Raw genomic sequence first — 15,294 nt, forward strand, 5'->3', positions numbered from 1 at the left:
ACTTTAGGTGACATGCCACAGTTGAAAAGCCAGCATATGACAAGCTCTTCATTTAACTGAGTATGCCAGATGCTAGGAAATTCTGCAGTCTCCACTCATGTTTTGTATAATCAGTTTCCGCGCCATTGTGCTCTCTCAAATGCGGTGTTTTGAAACACCATTTAGGCAGAACAATGATTATCTCTACTTTAGGTATGCATCTGGAATAAAATATGAAAATAATCCTCTTCCCCACTATCCTACCCCTACATCTGTAAATCATTTAAATACAGCCATTCGTTTCAGGACCCTACGTTTGCCAAGGAATATCAGAAATCCACGTGATGTCCCAAGTGCCAGATTTTGTATTTGGATCTCTGATTCAAATGAATAATGTGTAAAAGTTCATGAGGTGTGAAACTGCATATAGATAGCTCCTCACTGGTTTATGCACATGAGGACATCAAGGTTTCTTCCAAGGTCAGTTCAATTTATGCTCACCAAATACTACCAGAAATGTCACTTGTCTTCAGAGACAGCAAATGTCTAAGCATTTTGTTAATACTAATTTACTGTCCCACCATGCTCACTTTTGAAACCCCCATATTAAAATACAAAGGATGTGAAGACTCATACTTTCTTAATGACGTCATGATATATTGTTAGTGTAATTTAAAAATAAGAACTGCTAGCTATTTTGACAGTCAGTCTTCCGTATACTGAAGAGCAAGGAACTAGATTTAATGTTAAATTTGGTTCTAAGGCTGGTTTAAAAAATAATCACAATGGCTGAGGACATACCTATGCATTTTTTCTTTACAATTGTTTCAAGTGTACTTATCCATTCTTTATTTGGGCTCATCCATTCCATTACTGTAAATCATGTTTATAACAAAATATATTTTATTTTCCTGTTCAAAACAATTAGATTAGCACATAAATTGGCAAGTGAAATTTTTCACTAAAAAGATACGTTGCAATTAATAGCCCTGTCAGTCTTTGTAGCTGTGAGTAGTTGATAACTGCAGGCTATTGCATATGCCGCAAGAGAGAGAAGAAAGTTGTTTTTAAAGCATGCAGCTGTATACTAAAGAACTTACGGAATGGATTTGATTAAATCGGTTTGGATAAAAGTGTTGGCTCACAGAAAGTGAAAATTGACCAATGGATGCAAAGAAAAGGAAGTGGTCCCAAATAACACCAGATAAAGGAAAATAACTGTTGCAGGAGTCCAAGGATAAGAACTCATACCCTTTATGTAATTTTTATTTATTATTTCTTATACTCAAATTTATAATTCAGTTGTTCAAATATCTGCCAGAAACAGAACCTTATTGACATTTGAAAAAATTTGAGCTTTTCAATGCAAAATGGTGCCTATGTTCACGTGCTTTGTTTCGTAATAGCTTCCACATTTAAGTTCTAGATCCCTCGCTGGTAACTCATCAAAACATGTAAGGTGTCCCTCAGGGGTCAATACTTGGTCCAATTTTGTTCAATATATTCATTAATGACCTAGATGAGGGGACAGAGTGTATCCTCAGCAAGTTTGCTGATGATACCAAGCTGGGAGGGGTGGCCGACACTCCAGAGGGCCGTGCTGCCATCCAGCGTGACCTGGACAGGCTGGAGAGCTGGGCAGAGAAGAATCAAATGAGGTTCAACAAAAGCAAGTGTAGGGTCCTGCACCTGGGAAGGAAGAATGCCAAACACCAGTATAGGTTAGTGGCGGACATGCTGGGAAGCAGCTCTGAGGAGAAGGACCTGGGGGTCCTGGTAGACAGGAAATTATCCATGAGCCAGCAGTGTGCCCTTGTCGCCAAGAAGGCCAATGGCATCCTGGGCTGCATAGGGAAGACTGTGGCCAGTAGGTCGAGGGAGGTCATTCTCCCCCTCTACTCTGCACTGGTGAGGCCACAACTGGAGTACTGTGTCCAGTTTTGGGCTCCCCAGTTCAAGAGGGACAGGGAACTACTGGAGCGAGTCCAGCGTAGGGCAACCAAGATGATTATGGGACTGGAGCACCTCCCTTATGAGGAAAGGCTGAAAGAGCTGGGACTCTTTAGCCTGGAGAAGAGAAGGTTGAGGGGGGACCTGATTAATGTTTACAAGTATCTAAAGGGTGGGTTTAAGGAGGACGGAGCCAGGCTCTTTTCAATGGTTCCCAGCGACAGGACAAGGGGCAATGGGCACAAGCTAGAACATAGGAAGTTCCGTTCAAATACACGGAAAAACTTCTTTACAGTGAGGGTGACAGAGCACTGGAACAGGCTGCCCAGGGAGGTTGTGGAGTCCCCTTCTCTGGAGATTTTCAAGACCCGCCTGGATGCAGCCCTGAGGGATGTGCTTTAGGCAATCCTGCTCTAGCAGGGGAGTTGGACTAGATGATCTCTAGAGGTCCCTTCCAACTCTGAAGATTCCGTGATTCCGTGATTAGCATGAATAATACAGATTTATGTCTGCCTTGATCCAGGAGTGTTCTTTTCTGGAAAAGGATGAGACATGCTATGTCTTCCTTTCCAGCAAAGCTTTGTAGGGAAGCTTTTCTCTGTAACCGATCAGGTGTGTGTGTGTCACTGAGTCTGAATACTACCAGGATTCTGAAACAGTACTCTTCTTAGTCAGCATTCTTCTTTGTGACTGCTAACACGTTGCAAGAGTAGATGTTGTTTTTTTGCTGGTTTTCCTTTTTTTTTTTCTTTCATAATCTCAGAAGCTGTTGATGAGAACAAATGCTTCTGAAATTGGGTTTATGAATTTTTGACTATATCATATTTTGGAGAATAAGACTTGAGGACTAAATCAGTAACTAAATAAGAAATGACCACATGAGGCATTCTTTATGTCGCATGTTGTCTAGAAGATAAGCTGCTGCATACTGTACTATTCAGCACTGGAATTTCCACAAGTGTTTACTTTCAAACCTACACTAAAATGGATAGCCATAGTTAGATACAATTCTGCAAGAATGTTTACTTTTAAGTCCAAACACTATCCATGATGTGATAATGAGTACTGTTGCAGTGTTTCAAATTTAGTATAAGACAAAAAATGAAAACGAGGGTGGGTAGACAAATATTCTTCATTTCTTGTGCTATTTGGATAGCCAGAGAATGCTAAGTTGTACAAGTTCCTAATAGTCAGAAGGCAGAACTGCTTTGAGAGAACTTCCCTCCAGATGTGGCATTTTAGCATTATATTCACTGCAGCGGCCCATCAATTATATGCAATAGTTTTGAGTAAGGTACATATGTCAGGGGCACTTAAAGAAAAACAGGAAGTTCTTTACATATCGATGATTCTAATTTTTCAGCTTTACCTAGATATTTGTAAATATATGATATCTTCTTTCACTTCAATTTTTTGCTTTAGAACATTTGGTCTTCAGTTGCTGTCTTCAGGTATGCTTGTACTCATACTTAGCTTTCCTTAGGCACTCACTATAAGGCTATATTTCTAAATGCCAGGGGGCTCTGTTAAGCTTTTCATATTGTAGATGATATATTACTGTGGTACCTAAACCCAAAGGAAAGCAGAGGTAGTGAGGCACAGCAAAACAAATACAAGTTTGCAGAACCGTGTGCGGCAAGAACAAAAAACCCCAAACCTCTCTAGATATGTAGAGCCTGAGCCAGATGATGATAGAAGATCACGTCACTAGGCTATGTGTTACGTATTCTTAAAAGAATTTTGTAGTCAGGCATCCCTGTTTTGTTTACTTACTAGTAAAAGGTGTGTTATGAAACTTGCATGATTTTGGGACTGTTAGTGCTTGAAAATGTACATAACACATAAGAAAATTAGGGATAGTAACATGGCTGTTATTTATAATAGAAAGTTGAATGGCTTTATATTCACTTCAGTGCTTACTACTCTTCCATAGTAACTTGCTTTTCTCCTTACTCTATATGGTATGGATCGTTGAAGTAGAAGTACTGAAGAACTTTCTTTTTCACTGCAACAACTGAAGATCCAGCATTTTTGCCCAACTGCATTCTTTATTCCAGCATAATTAAAGGATCAGATCTTGAAAAATGCTTTCCATTCGTGATTGCGCTGCCTTCAGCCCCTTCTCATGGAAAGAGCTACCTTTGTTACCTGCAGCCATTCTTTGGCATCTTCTCCCAGCATCTTTTAGAATAAGATATGAATCTATTAATGATTCTTGAGAAAAATACCTACATCATTATCACGAAATATAATGTTTATTGAATTTAAACCCAGCTGATTAAAAATTTGATCTAGATTATTTTGGTCATGAAGCTGTGATACATTTTGCGTAATTTTAATACCTAGACATACAGAACTCATCTCTATCACTTAGCTTTATTAGCTATTTAATCAGATGTTAATTCCTTTTTTTTTGGTGATGACATATAACACGTGTATACATATATTTCTCAGTATTTGAAAAAGTAAAGTACTGGATTATATCTTATAATTATATTCCCAAGACACTGATTAATTTAAAATAAATTATAGTAAATGCTTTGAAATGCTTTCGTGTATGGAGAATTCCATAGAAATTTCAAATATTAAGCAGGCAAGACAGCTAATTCCTTCAATGTAAATGTAGTAATTGGAAAAGATTTGTAGTCTTGTAGCTATTGACACATTTACAGTTATTTTAATATAAACTACTGTAGTTGAATTAAAAATGGGGGGGGGTGGTGTCAGCATTGGTTTGCACGCCATTACTATTTTTCCAACTGCTTTTTTCCTAAAACCTCTTCACTATGATATTGATCAGAGGTCAGGTTAGAGTATGATCCATGTTCAGCTGTTGGTGGCCTTGGTGATTCTAGTGAGGGTGCCATACCACTGACCATCAAGAGAAGATCTTTTATTTCTTGGATTTTTTTTTTTTCATGAAAGTGTGTTTGTATTTGCTAAGCACAAAGATACTATATTTCTAGTGAGGAGATTAAAAATGTAAATATGTTGTTCCCTGAAATTTTCACATCCTTTTGTGTGTTTACTGGAGGGGAGAAAAGCTGGCTAGAGTTTTAAGAAATATTTGCGTTTGTAAGTTGGAATGTTGCTAACTGCAAAAGGAACGACTCTGCTTCCAGCTTGTAAGAGGCATTTTTAATGCCAACTTTAATTAAGGTTTGCAAATTATGCTACAAGACTAAGGACCATGAGGTTCCAATAAGAAGGAAAATTTTTGTAATACTAGAATTATTCCTTAAACTCTTTGTTCAATATTTGAATAATTAGTAAAACATATGTTGTCCCTTTGAAAATCGCAAGAAGAAATGTCTTCAAATTCCTGCAGCAGTGAAACACTTTTCTTCGGCTGACAAAATACACGTATGTTGACTTTGTTTAAGAAATAATAGCTGAAGTTACGTAATGAAGTTGCTGCTGCTGCTGGTTTAATCATTATGTGCTAACCACAGTGCTCTGAAAACTGTACTGGGATTTTTGCAAAGAAGAATAAGTGATTTCTTCCCTTGCTTGGACATCTGAATAGAATTTCAGTTGCAGATTTCCTGTTATAGTTGTATAGTATGTACAATTTTTCTGGTTTGCCTTTTTAACTCAGTCAAATTATACAAGAGTGAGCTTTGCATGTCTAATGAAGAACAGCTCAAAAGATTAGGAACAAAGCACTTTTGCAGAACTAACATGCGCTTCAGATATGTGAGTGCAGAAACTGTTGCTTAGCCACAAATGGTTTCTGTCAGATTCAGCTTTTATCCTGGATGTTCCTGAAGGAATCTGGATTAACATAATGAGAATGTTCATGAACCATCTCATTATAATTTTAGAAATTTCAATGCTGAATAATATACTAGGCTTTATTATCAAGCTTCATGACTGAGCCTCTTTGTTTAATAAAAATATATTTGCCACATATAGTTTTGTTCGCTTTCTTGTATGTCAGCTATTTTTTTAGTCTAGTATTGGAAAAAAAGAGAAAAAATATTGTTTAAATTACAAGCAACACTATATCATTCAACGTATCGGGCAACTACAGATTCCCTATATTTTCTAGTGCCCTTTGTACTGGACATGTCTAAGGGGATGTTCATCATGTATTGCTGTGAATTCTGAGTATTTACAATTAATTCCAAATTAACCCAGACTTGAAAATACAATCCTTCATCTGGATTTTGTGGTAGGATGAGGCATTGCATGTCGCTTCTAAAACAAATCTGACACTCGAGAAATTAGTCACAGAAGAGTAAGTATGTATAATACGCTTTATATGTTGCATTAGTCTTGTGTGAAACTATCTGGATGGAAATTTTTTTTTTAAACATAAAATATTTGCAGTAATACCAAAGAATTTGCAAAGATTTTTCTTAAACTTCTTTCCCACATCGCGAACATAGAGCAAATGTGATACAGTGGAAGAACTGATGATGAAGGAGGCTTTCTGTTTCACTCAAGTTATTGACAGCTTTTGTTACAGCTTTATGTCGCTACATGAGTGTGTAGCATTTTTTCTTTCTTCTTGCTCCTGTTCCAGCTTTTAAGCTATTTTCCTTCATGTAGTGGATGATTCCACTACTCTTCTGTTAAAGATGGAGAGTTCTTTACAAGAGAAGCAGGGTTGCCATCAGAGTTGACACTGCAATTTCTGTCCTTAATATAAAAAATGTTTGGTATAAAAGAGTTTATTTTGGAAAAAAGCTCTCTTGGAAGTTCAGCTGCTCTCCAATCCAAATATATTCTTACCTCCTTTTCTTATTTATAGGTGAAGCATAACCAGCCTTTCTCTAGACCTAACATGAGGTGAACAAAAGAAGCATTACTTTTTATTGGTGATAGTGTAGATTTAAAAAATGTCTGCCTGAAATCTCTAAGAGTTTATAGAGTATGGAGAATTTTCAGCTCTTACCTTGACTTCTGTATCTCAGACCCAATAATATATTTAATCAAGATTTGTACCAGCTTTGCACAGATGACTGAAGCGAAAATGAATTTTTCCCATTGTGAAATTGATAGCAAGTGTGTCCTCCTTCCGGTCCCTGCAAATTACTCCCCGTGCCTAAACCCTTATTTCAAGAACTCCTCCTTGCTGTAAGAAATTTATCAGGTTTGTTACCTAATACTTCTTATTTAGTGAAATGGATACAATGCATGGAAGTCAGGAGGAGATGAGGTGAGGTCACCTATCACAGACACAGCAGGAAGAGACAGGAGCCTCTGAGAAAGCAGAGTACACTGTAAGGCTGTCTGTTGGTGTTTGCTGCTTAGAAACATCTCAGGACAACCCCCCAGAGTGCTGTAAGCTTTTTTTTTTTTTTTTCCCAAATCTGTCCTCTCATTTGCGTTTGCCAAAGCTTTCTGACAGCAAACAACAGGAGCCATGGCTAGACCTGTGGGAAGTTAATTTTGGACTACTCTCAGAAATTTTGTGTTCTATGATGTTGTCAGTCTCTGATAGGGGTTATGATTACCTTCTCTGCAAATACTCATAGACTGTGGTACTTCAATTGCAAATACTCATAGACTGTGGTACTTTAATTTTGGAGAACTGGTTAGTAGAGAGAATGACAGTTATATTAACTCCTTATATATAGTTTTTGCGTGCTGGCAACAATATGCCATATAAATGTTGCCAGACACCTAACATTACTAGCACAGCAGGGCTAGTTTTTAATTTGATTGGTCCTAACTGTACTATAAATCATATATTAAACATATATTAATATATAAAATACAGTCCATTTTATACTAAACCTACTGTGTTCATAATAGTGTACTTGTGGAAAACAGAATTGTTGGCTTTCTGTGCAACTTCATTTTTGGATTTGTTTGGTTAATAGCATCTGCTGAGGAAGCTGTGCCATGTTAGTATTCTTATCCTTCTGTATTCTGAAAGACTTATATTTCAGCTACAGTGATGTGAATGCGATTTGATATTTGGTGAAGTAGAGATGCATGTTTCTGTGAAGACAGAATACATTCTTTATCGCTTGGTTTTATTTTGCTTTTGTTGTACACATTTTTTATCGCTTACCATGATCTTTATTTTCAAAATTACTAAACCTATATATTTCAAATCATATGGAAAAAGGAATACAATATCCATACAGTCAATGCTAGAAGGAAAGCCAAAGTCCCATTATCTGCATCAATATCCTTTGGATAGTGAAAGTTTATGTAGACTGAAACTTCAACTTTCTCTGGTCATTTTATTAGTTGTCAAGAATATTGAGTAGAGTCTTGTGAATATTGAAGGAAATTTTCAATTCAGAAGTCTGAAATCAGATTCAAAGTCCATAGATTGGTGCCTAAATGTAACCGGCCTTATTTTCATGAAGTTGAGCATCAGTAAGCCGTACTATAGCAATGGAAACTATTCTATTGTATAGATGGAATTCCATGGTATAGATGCCAGAGACTGGTTCTAGGTGTCAGAGTTTGGAAAATTTGGACTTTTGGCTTTAAGTTCTGTAATATATACAATAACTTTTTTTTTTTCTTTTTGGCACATCTAGGTTTTTCTGTTGAGCTTTGTTAAATGTTGTGAATGAAAAGTTCTTAATGAACTTTTCTTAATGAAAATTCTTACGCAGTTTTGAATTTTGTAACTCAAGTTGATGTACTCAGATGACTAGGTGTTTAAATCCAGATGCTCTGTAAGTGCCCCTTTACTGAATATTTATGAACTTCTCAGATGTAAACTGAACTAAATGGAATAAATGTCAGTTTGAGTTAACACAGAAGTAGACCTGGACAGGAGTTATCCCATAAAACACGGTTCTGTTGGAAAATGCTACATCGTTAATTCTCAGTGTTTAAGGAAAACTTTTGCCCTAGTCTGCGTTCCCCTGATGGGTCAGATATGTCACAGAGGTGGGGACTGAGCAGATCCAAGACTTATCCTCATCTGTATGTTCCCGCTGTTTCCCTTGCATTAGCACTGATGATGATGTGGCCACAGGGGTAGCGTTTGCAAAAATGGCAAGTTGATCTGACATGTCACAGGGTGATAGAATATCTAATGTCTGCTCCAGGTAAGGAGATAGAATCATGTGGTGGTGAATAATAGCAAGGACTGGACTTGCCCTTCTGGCTGTAATGTGCTTAATGTAGTAGTGAAATGGTAATTTAGACTCTCTAGTTTACTGCTTCAATATTATTGTTGTTATTGTGCAAACGGTTAAAATGTTAATCATTGTTGTGGTTCCATATTTTAGTAACAGAACATTAAACACAGTAATGCTACACTAGTTTGTATCCATCTATTTGCATCTAGACTCTTTTCTAGATATTTTTCCCAAGAATTTGAAATCAAAGAAAAGATGATACAGACAAAATCTTTTCTGAATTTTAAGTGAGTTTAATGGCTCTTGAAAGAAAGCTTTGAGAGGTTAGTGAGGGTTCTGTGAATATTCATGGAGTGGTGGCCAATAAAAAGATGACAACTGATGTGGTAATGATATCTTTTATGGAAAACTACTCTGTTTATCTGATCATACAGAATTCATAGTGAGCGACTCAAGGAGATCTTAGAAACTGAGGATTCATTACTTAGGACCCGGCTGTGACTGCCTTACTCCTGTTGTTGGCTGTTTAGTCCTATTGTCTTCAATGCTTACATTTTTCAATGAGTAACTGCACAGTAATGGGAAAAGACGTTTTAGTCTTTAATAGTTGTTTCTTCAGCAACTTGTGTGAGCTGGGAAGATATAAATTTGATGTATCTTTTGGGTGTATACAGGCAGCTCTGAGTAAGTTTGGGAGGCTATGGGAAAATAAAAATAATGGAAAAAAGAGATTTAAAAATATTGTAAGCACAACACATGGAGATTCCCCTCTCCAGTTCGCCCCCGAAATATGTTTTCCTGTACAAGTTTTTAAATACTTGAATGCATGTTCTGCTAATCATCTCTTCAGGATTGGGCTGTGTTTTATTCCTTGCAGTTCTGAAACAGCCACGTATACTGAAACTTTACCAAACAGCATAGGGAAGTTGTTAGAAAATGGAGGTTCTTTTCGTAAGTAACATATGTAGATGAATATATAATTAATTATAATTGTATGAGAGGCAATTTCCTTTTGGTGGATACATCTTCTGTAAATGTACAATATATTATTCATGAGGTTTTTTACCTTTTCAGTAGTTAACCTATTATAGTAATTATCACTTACCTTTTGTGGCAAGCTTTTTTGATCTGAAATAATTGGTCTTAAAAGAATGCACTCCCCTAAAATATTCAGATCATCTAAGATGAATTCTTTTGTGGTGATGCAACCTGATATACCTTGGTGAAAATTTGTAGATGCGGCGTTTTATACATTAGGGAAGAACAGGCTGACTGCATGAGAAAAGGAGTGGTGAGTCAGGAGAGGGAGAGATGAGTGACCTTTTCCGTTTTCGTTCTTTATGTTCATCTTATACTTTTGATACATAGTCATCATTTTCAGAGGAGATAAAATCCTCAGCTAATTAGTTCAGTATAATGTGTAAATGCTTTCTGAAGTGAATAAACAGTATTGATTATTTTATAAAATAATTGAGATGTAAGATCTCTAATGCTAACTGTATGCACATTATCAACAAATAATATTAATGAGTCACATAAACGTTACCCTTAGGGTCTGCCAATCAGTCATCCCAGAGTTTTCAGCCAAAAAGTTGTCAGATGTCCTTTGACATGAGAGTTTGTCTATTAGCTGAACGTTAAGAACAAAACCTAAGTGAATGCAAAGTGTGCTCTGCATTTTCTTCTCAAATTTCTTTGTAATGGTATAATTTTGTGCCCTCATCCAAAACTTAGGGTAATTATGGCATCCCAGAATGGATTTAGAGATGAAAAAGCAAATCCAGTCAAACTAATTATAACAAGGGATTAAAGATTCTATATCACTTTCTTTTCTGTTAGTGGCTTCAGAAACTGGTATGTGTGAATCAGAGCCCTAGCTTGAGAAGTCAACTTTGCAGTATTCCCACCATCATTTGCAAACACCTGGAGTATTATGACAACAGAAATTGTTTACATGGAAAAACATTAGAAGGAAATTATTGGAGTGATAGCTTTATGCATGATGAATAATCCTGGTGAGCGGGGTGTTATCCAAGTGTCCAAGTTATCCATTGCTGAAGCTTCAGACAAAGGAAAGACTGTGGCAGGACTCACATTAGGTGTAGCCTCCAGAAATATTCTTTCAGATTTGCTTTTCAACCATTTGCCATGTGATAGGGGATGTTATTTAAATCCCTCATTTACTAATGAGGTGTGATGTGAGATTGTATCAAAATCTTAGGTAAATAAAGGTCTTTCACAATTAACACTCTCATATCCAACAGGTCACTGTTGCTCTACAAAGGAAGAAGCATGGCCAACCTCTGATCTCGTATCAAAAGTGTCAACAAGGTAATTGTCTAATTCTGAGATCAATACTTTCATCATGTCTGTGCTAGCTTTTATGTTCAGACAAAAATAAGACACTTGTCCTTTTTCATGTTTCTCTGTAAATATCAGCGGATAACACGTTCTGATTGCAGCTCCCGTTGCAGGGCACTTCCCATATGTCTTGCCACAGTAGCTCCCAGTCTGTTGGCCTGCAGTCACAAATGCTATATAAAAGTTTAAGTAATGAATGCAAATAGTGAAAATGCCTCTCTGATTTGCCTTTAGAGCAATCATTCAAAGATCACACACCTTAATGAAAATTGCCAAGTGACAGATTTTTTAATTCCTCTGTGTTATGACTAAAGTGTTAGAGCAATTCATTTAGTTTCAGAGATTGAATTCCCTAGTAGTTTCAGTGGTACTTGCATAGGTAAATCTTGCATATTCGACATTAGCTATAACTTAGAGAAGGTATTTGGTATGAGCAAGTCAATATGTAGAAAAAAATGCAAGACATTGAAGTATCAGACAGCTCAAGGTAAATTCAGGAAGCCTTTCATCTGTCTGTGTTTCTGCAGGAATCCAGAGTGGTAGATTTACAGTAGCGTGCATTAAATGAACTTTTGGCCTTAGTGCAATTCGGAATTCTTATTCGAATCATTCTTAATAAAACCTCTGTCCCTGTGTAACTGTAAATATTTTAGTCACGGAATCTTCTGCAATATCATCTGCTGCTTGCAATATCATCTTGCTGTATTGTTTGATGATATGACAGAACTCCTGTCTTCGCTTATGCTTCTGGTCTCTGTGGCACTAGTTTGTATCCAAATTCATCTTCAAAATATGTCTGTCCTGGGTCTCTCATTGACCTAATAAATCTGACAGATTTTGACCATGGAAGGCAGGTTATTTCTTCCAAATAACTGTGAACATCCTTTTTCCTAGATGAGAAATGTAGTTACTCGATACTAGTTTTGCTTTAAATGGATATATGAGGAGTATAGGTCAGATGGATCTTTTGGCTTGTTTTAAAATCAAATGGATTTCCAAAATGGAATTTCTTCTCATTCAGACACATCTTCCAGCATAACAGATTACATAAAAAACAAGGTGAGAAAGAGCAAATGTTGGTAGGGGATTTGATGTACTCTGTCCCTTGGTTACGGACAAAAAGTAAAAGGAAGAAAATAAAAGTTATCACGTATGATGTCTCAGGAAAAGGAAGCACTTCCTATTCACCCATTCACAGACTCATCATCGATACTATTTTTCAGGGCGTGAATGGTGCTTGGAGGCCTGTTCCTATGAAGTGCCCTTGCTTTTACTACATGCTAGCGAAGGGGCAGGTAATGAGAAGAGAGGAAAGTTTGGAACAGTTGAATGAACCGCAGCCCCTTGTTCCCTTATCCATTAAGGAAAGAGCATTACAGGAAGCAGCTATGGTGAATAATAACTCTGGAAAACTAAAGAGAGCTGACATTAGTGATAATGCCTTTTCTGCCTCTGGAAGGTAATATCTCTGCAAAGCAAACGATTTGAAATACGCTCAAAAGCAGAGAACAAATACTGAAACTGAAGGTAGGTAGCAGTGGATTGCAGACGAAGCAAAGTACAAGTTTCAAATACAGTGATTGGCAGTACAGAAAGACATTAATTGGTATAGAAGTGCTACTGGGATTTACTATAACAAAAAGTTCAGGCAAAGCAAATCAACTTAACTCGTATGTCAGAATCATTGGAAACTATTTACAGAAGAAATCAAGATAGCTATTGATTCTCCAAAATACCTCAAAAAATAAAAAATTGAGTATTGGAAATTGAATCGGAACATGTGATTATGTATGCTGGATTTTGGCTTGCATTTGGTTACTTGGGGTTTATGGTCACTTCTAAGCCTACATACAGGTCAGGTTAAATCTTACTACAGTTCTGACATCTACGTATGTAAAATTAGAGTTATTAAGTGAGGAATGACAGAACGGCTGCATGCAAATGACCAAAATGTCACACTTGCATGGTCTACTGAAGGAAAGCAGGTTTTGCTGAACATGTTCATGTTCGGATCATGAAGGTTATACGATTTTCCCCTTCAGTTTTTGGGTTTGTTTTTTTTTTTTTGAGGGAGGTGGATTTTTGATTTTACAGTGATTTAAACACCAGGAGTACACAGATGACTAAAATAAACCTTAGAAAATAAGGTCAGTATTATTTCTCAAGCTACCATAAGACTATATTTTTTAAATAACTTGTGGAATTCTGAATTCCTGGAGATGCAATTTATATAGGTAAGCGTGTGTGTCTATGGACACCTATACAGCTGCACAGAGTACACACTGAGGCATCCAAGGCAGCATCTGAAATATGTCTGAATAAGTTACTAGATCTTTCAAACAGTATAGCTACTTTATTCTGACTTGCTTGAATGTTTGATTTAGAAACAACTGATGAATTTGTCATATTGATAAAGGCATGTTCCTTCTAAGTGGGTGTGTTGTATCCGTAGGGAAATACATGAAGTTGCCAGGGTAACCATGAATTTTCTTGAAGTCCTAGGATGAACCTATACTTCAGTAGATGTATGGCTCTGCATGGGGTGAAAAGGATTCTGTCTATGGCCGTTTTGAGAAAGTCCGGGATCAATGTCATCCAGTAGCCCATGGAAGCCCGTAACTGGATGTATACTGACTAGCCCATAGGGTCACTTGTCGGATAGGTGAAGGTGTTACTGGTAAAGTGCTTTTAAATAGTCATGTGATGGGGTCTGCCTGGATTTGCTTTCCCTTGGCTAATCCAGTTTGCTTCTACTTCATTCTGGTGCATCCAGGACAGATGTGGTCATCTTTGCAAGGTAGAGCAGCCCCAAGAACTGCTACGGTGTTTTACAAGGGACTTGCCATGATGAGCACCTTGTGATTTCTTTTGCAAGCTTGTATTACACACATAGAAACCAGTTTCTTATATTGTAGTATTCTGTTGCTTCTAGGCAAAAAGTAAAGAGAACACTCAAGGTGCCTAAGTGGTGAAGATTGAAAGCCAGAAATTGTGAACCTTAAATGTGTTTTGTCATGGGAGAAGTAAGTCATTCTCACAACTCTTCTTGACTGGGAGTTAATGGGGAAGCTGTTGCTATGCAAACAAGTTTGTGGATTCAGGGAATAGCTGCTATCAATAAATATAAGCCTGGCTGTTGCAGTAGATGTTACTAAGATACTTCATTCCACAGAGACGATGACACTTTCCAGATTTCAAAATGTTTTGTTTCCCAAAACCATATAAAGATTAGCTTTGCAACATTTACATATGGACATATGAAGCAGGACAGCGGACATAACTGCACTCACACTTTCAGTCTGAAAAACATAGACCTAGCAATTTTAAAGTTAAATGTTATGACACACCTGCACAAAAAATGTTCCCTAGTAGTGAAAATTCAGGCTAAGAAAAGTCATATTTAATATATTATAAAAATTTGCCTTAATTTTTTTGTGGTTTTAACACAAAATATTTTTGCAGAGCCATCGCCTAAATATACTTCACATAGCTTTATACTAATGAGAGTACGTGTGAGTGACTGTGTGTTCTCATTACCTTTGGAGTTATATAGACCCAAGCGCACTTTTTTAATAGTAATATCGGTTACATAAAAAAATGTCATTAGACTCAAGTAAGATGGGATTCAAGGATCTAGGCAAAGTTAAGTATTTTATTCTAATGAAAAATTTAGAAGGCTTTCTTGAGCTGAAGTGAATTTTGTTTAAGATGGCAGAGACTATTGTCTAATTCTCTTCAAATAGCTTAGTTCTGCACAGGTTAGAAACTAATTTACTGTTTCGTTCAAACCTAAAACTGCAGTGGAACTGTTTCCTACATTCTTTTCCTTGCCTTTTTTTTTTCTTTTCTTTCTTTTGAGGTATGGAAATCTTTTTGGCTGCTGCTACGCAATGAATGACACTGATAAAACTTGGCTATTTTCATTGAAATAGAACAAGGTCAATTT

The 15,294-nt window shown here is 36.8% G+C and overlaps 1 long non-coding RNA gene across 1 annotated transcript in view; it reads left to right on the top strand.

Moving 5' to 3' along the window:
* LOC128915515 (uncharacterized) overlaps positions 1-14,331 on the top strand; it is a 50,784-nt gene extending 36,453 nt beyond the window's left edge. Inside the window, exon 4 of the long non-coding RNA XR_008468653.1 lies at positions 14,281-14,331. This is a non-coding gene — a long non-coding RNA (uncharacterized LOC128915515). The remainder of the gene's footprint in view (positions 1-14,280) is intronic.
* The last annotated feature ends 963 nt before the right edge of the window (positions 14,332-15,294 follow it).

Source organism: Rissa tridactyla, chromosome 10 (genome assembly GCF_028500815.1).
Source record: "Rissa tridactyla isolate bRisTri1 chromosome 10, bRisTri1.patW.cur.20221130, whole genome shotgun sequence".
NCBI classification, from domain to species: domain Eukaryota; kingdom Metazoa; phylum Chordata; class Aves; order Charadriiformes; family Laridae; genus Rissa; species Rissa tridactyla.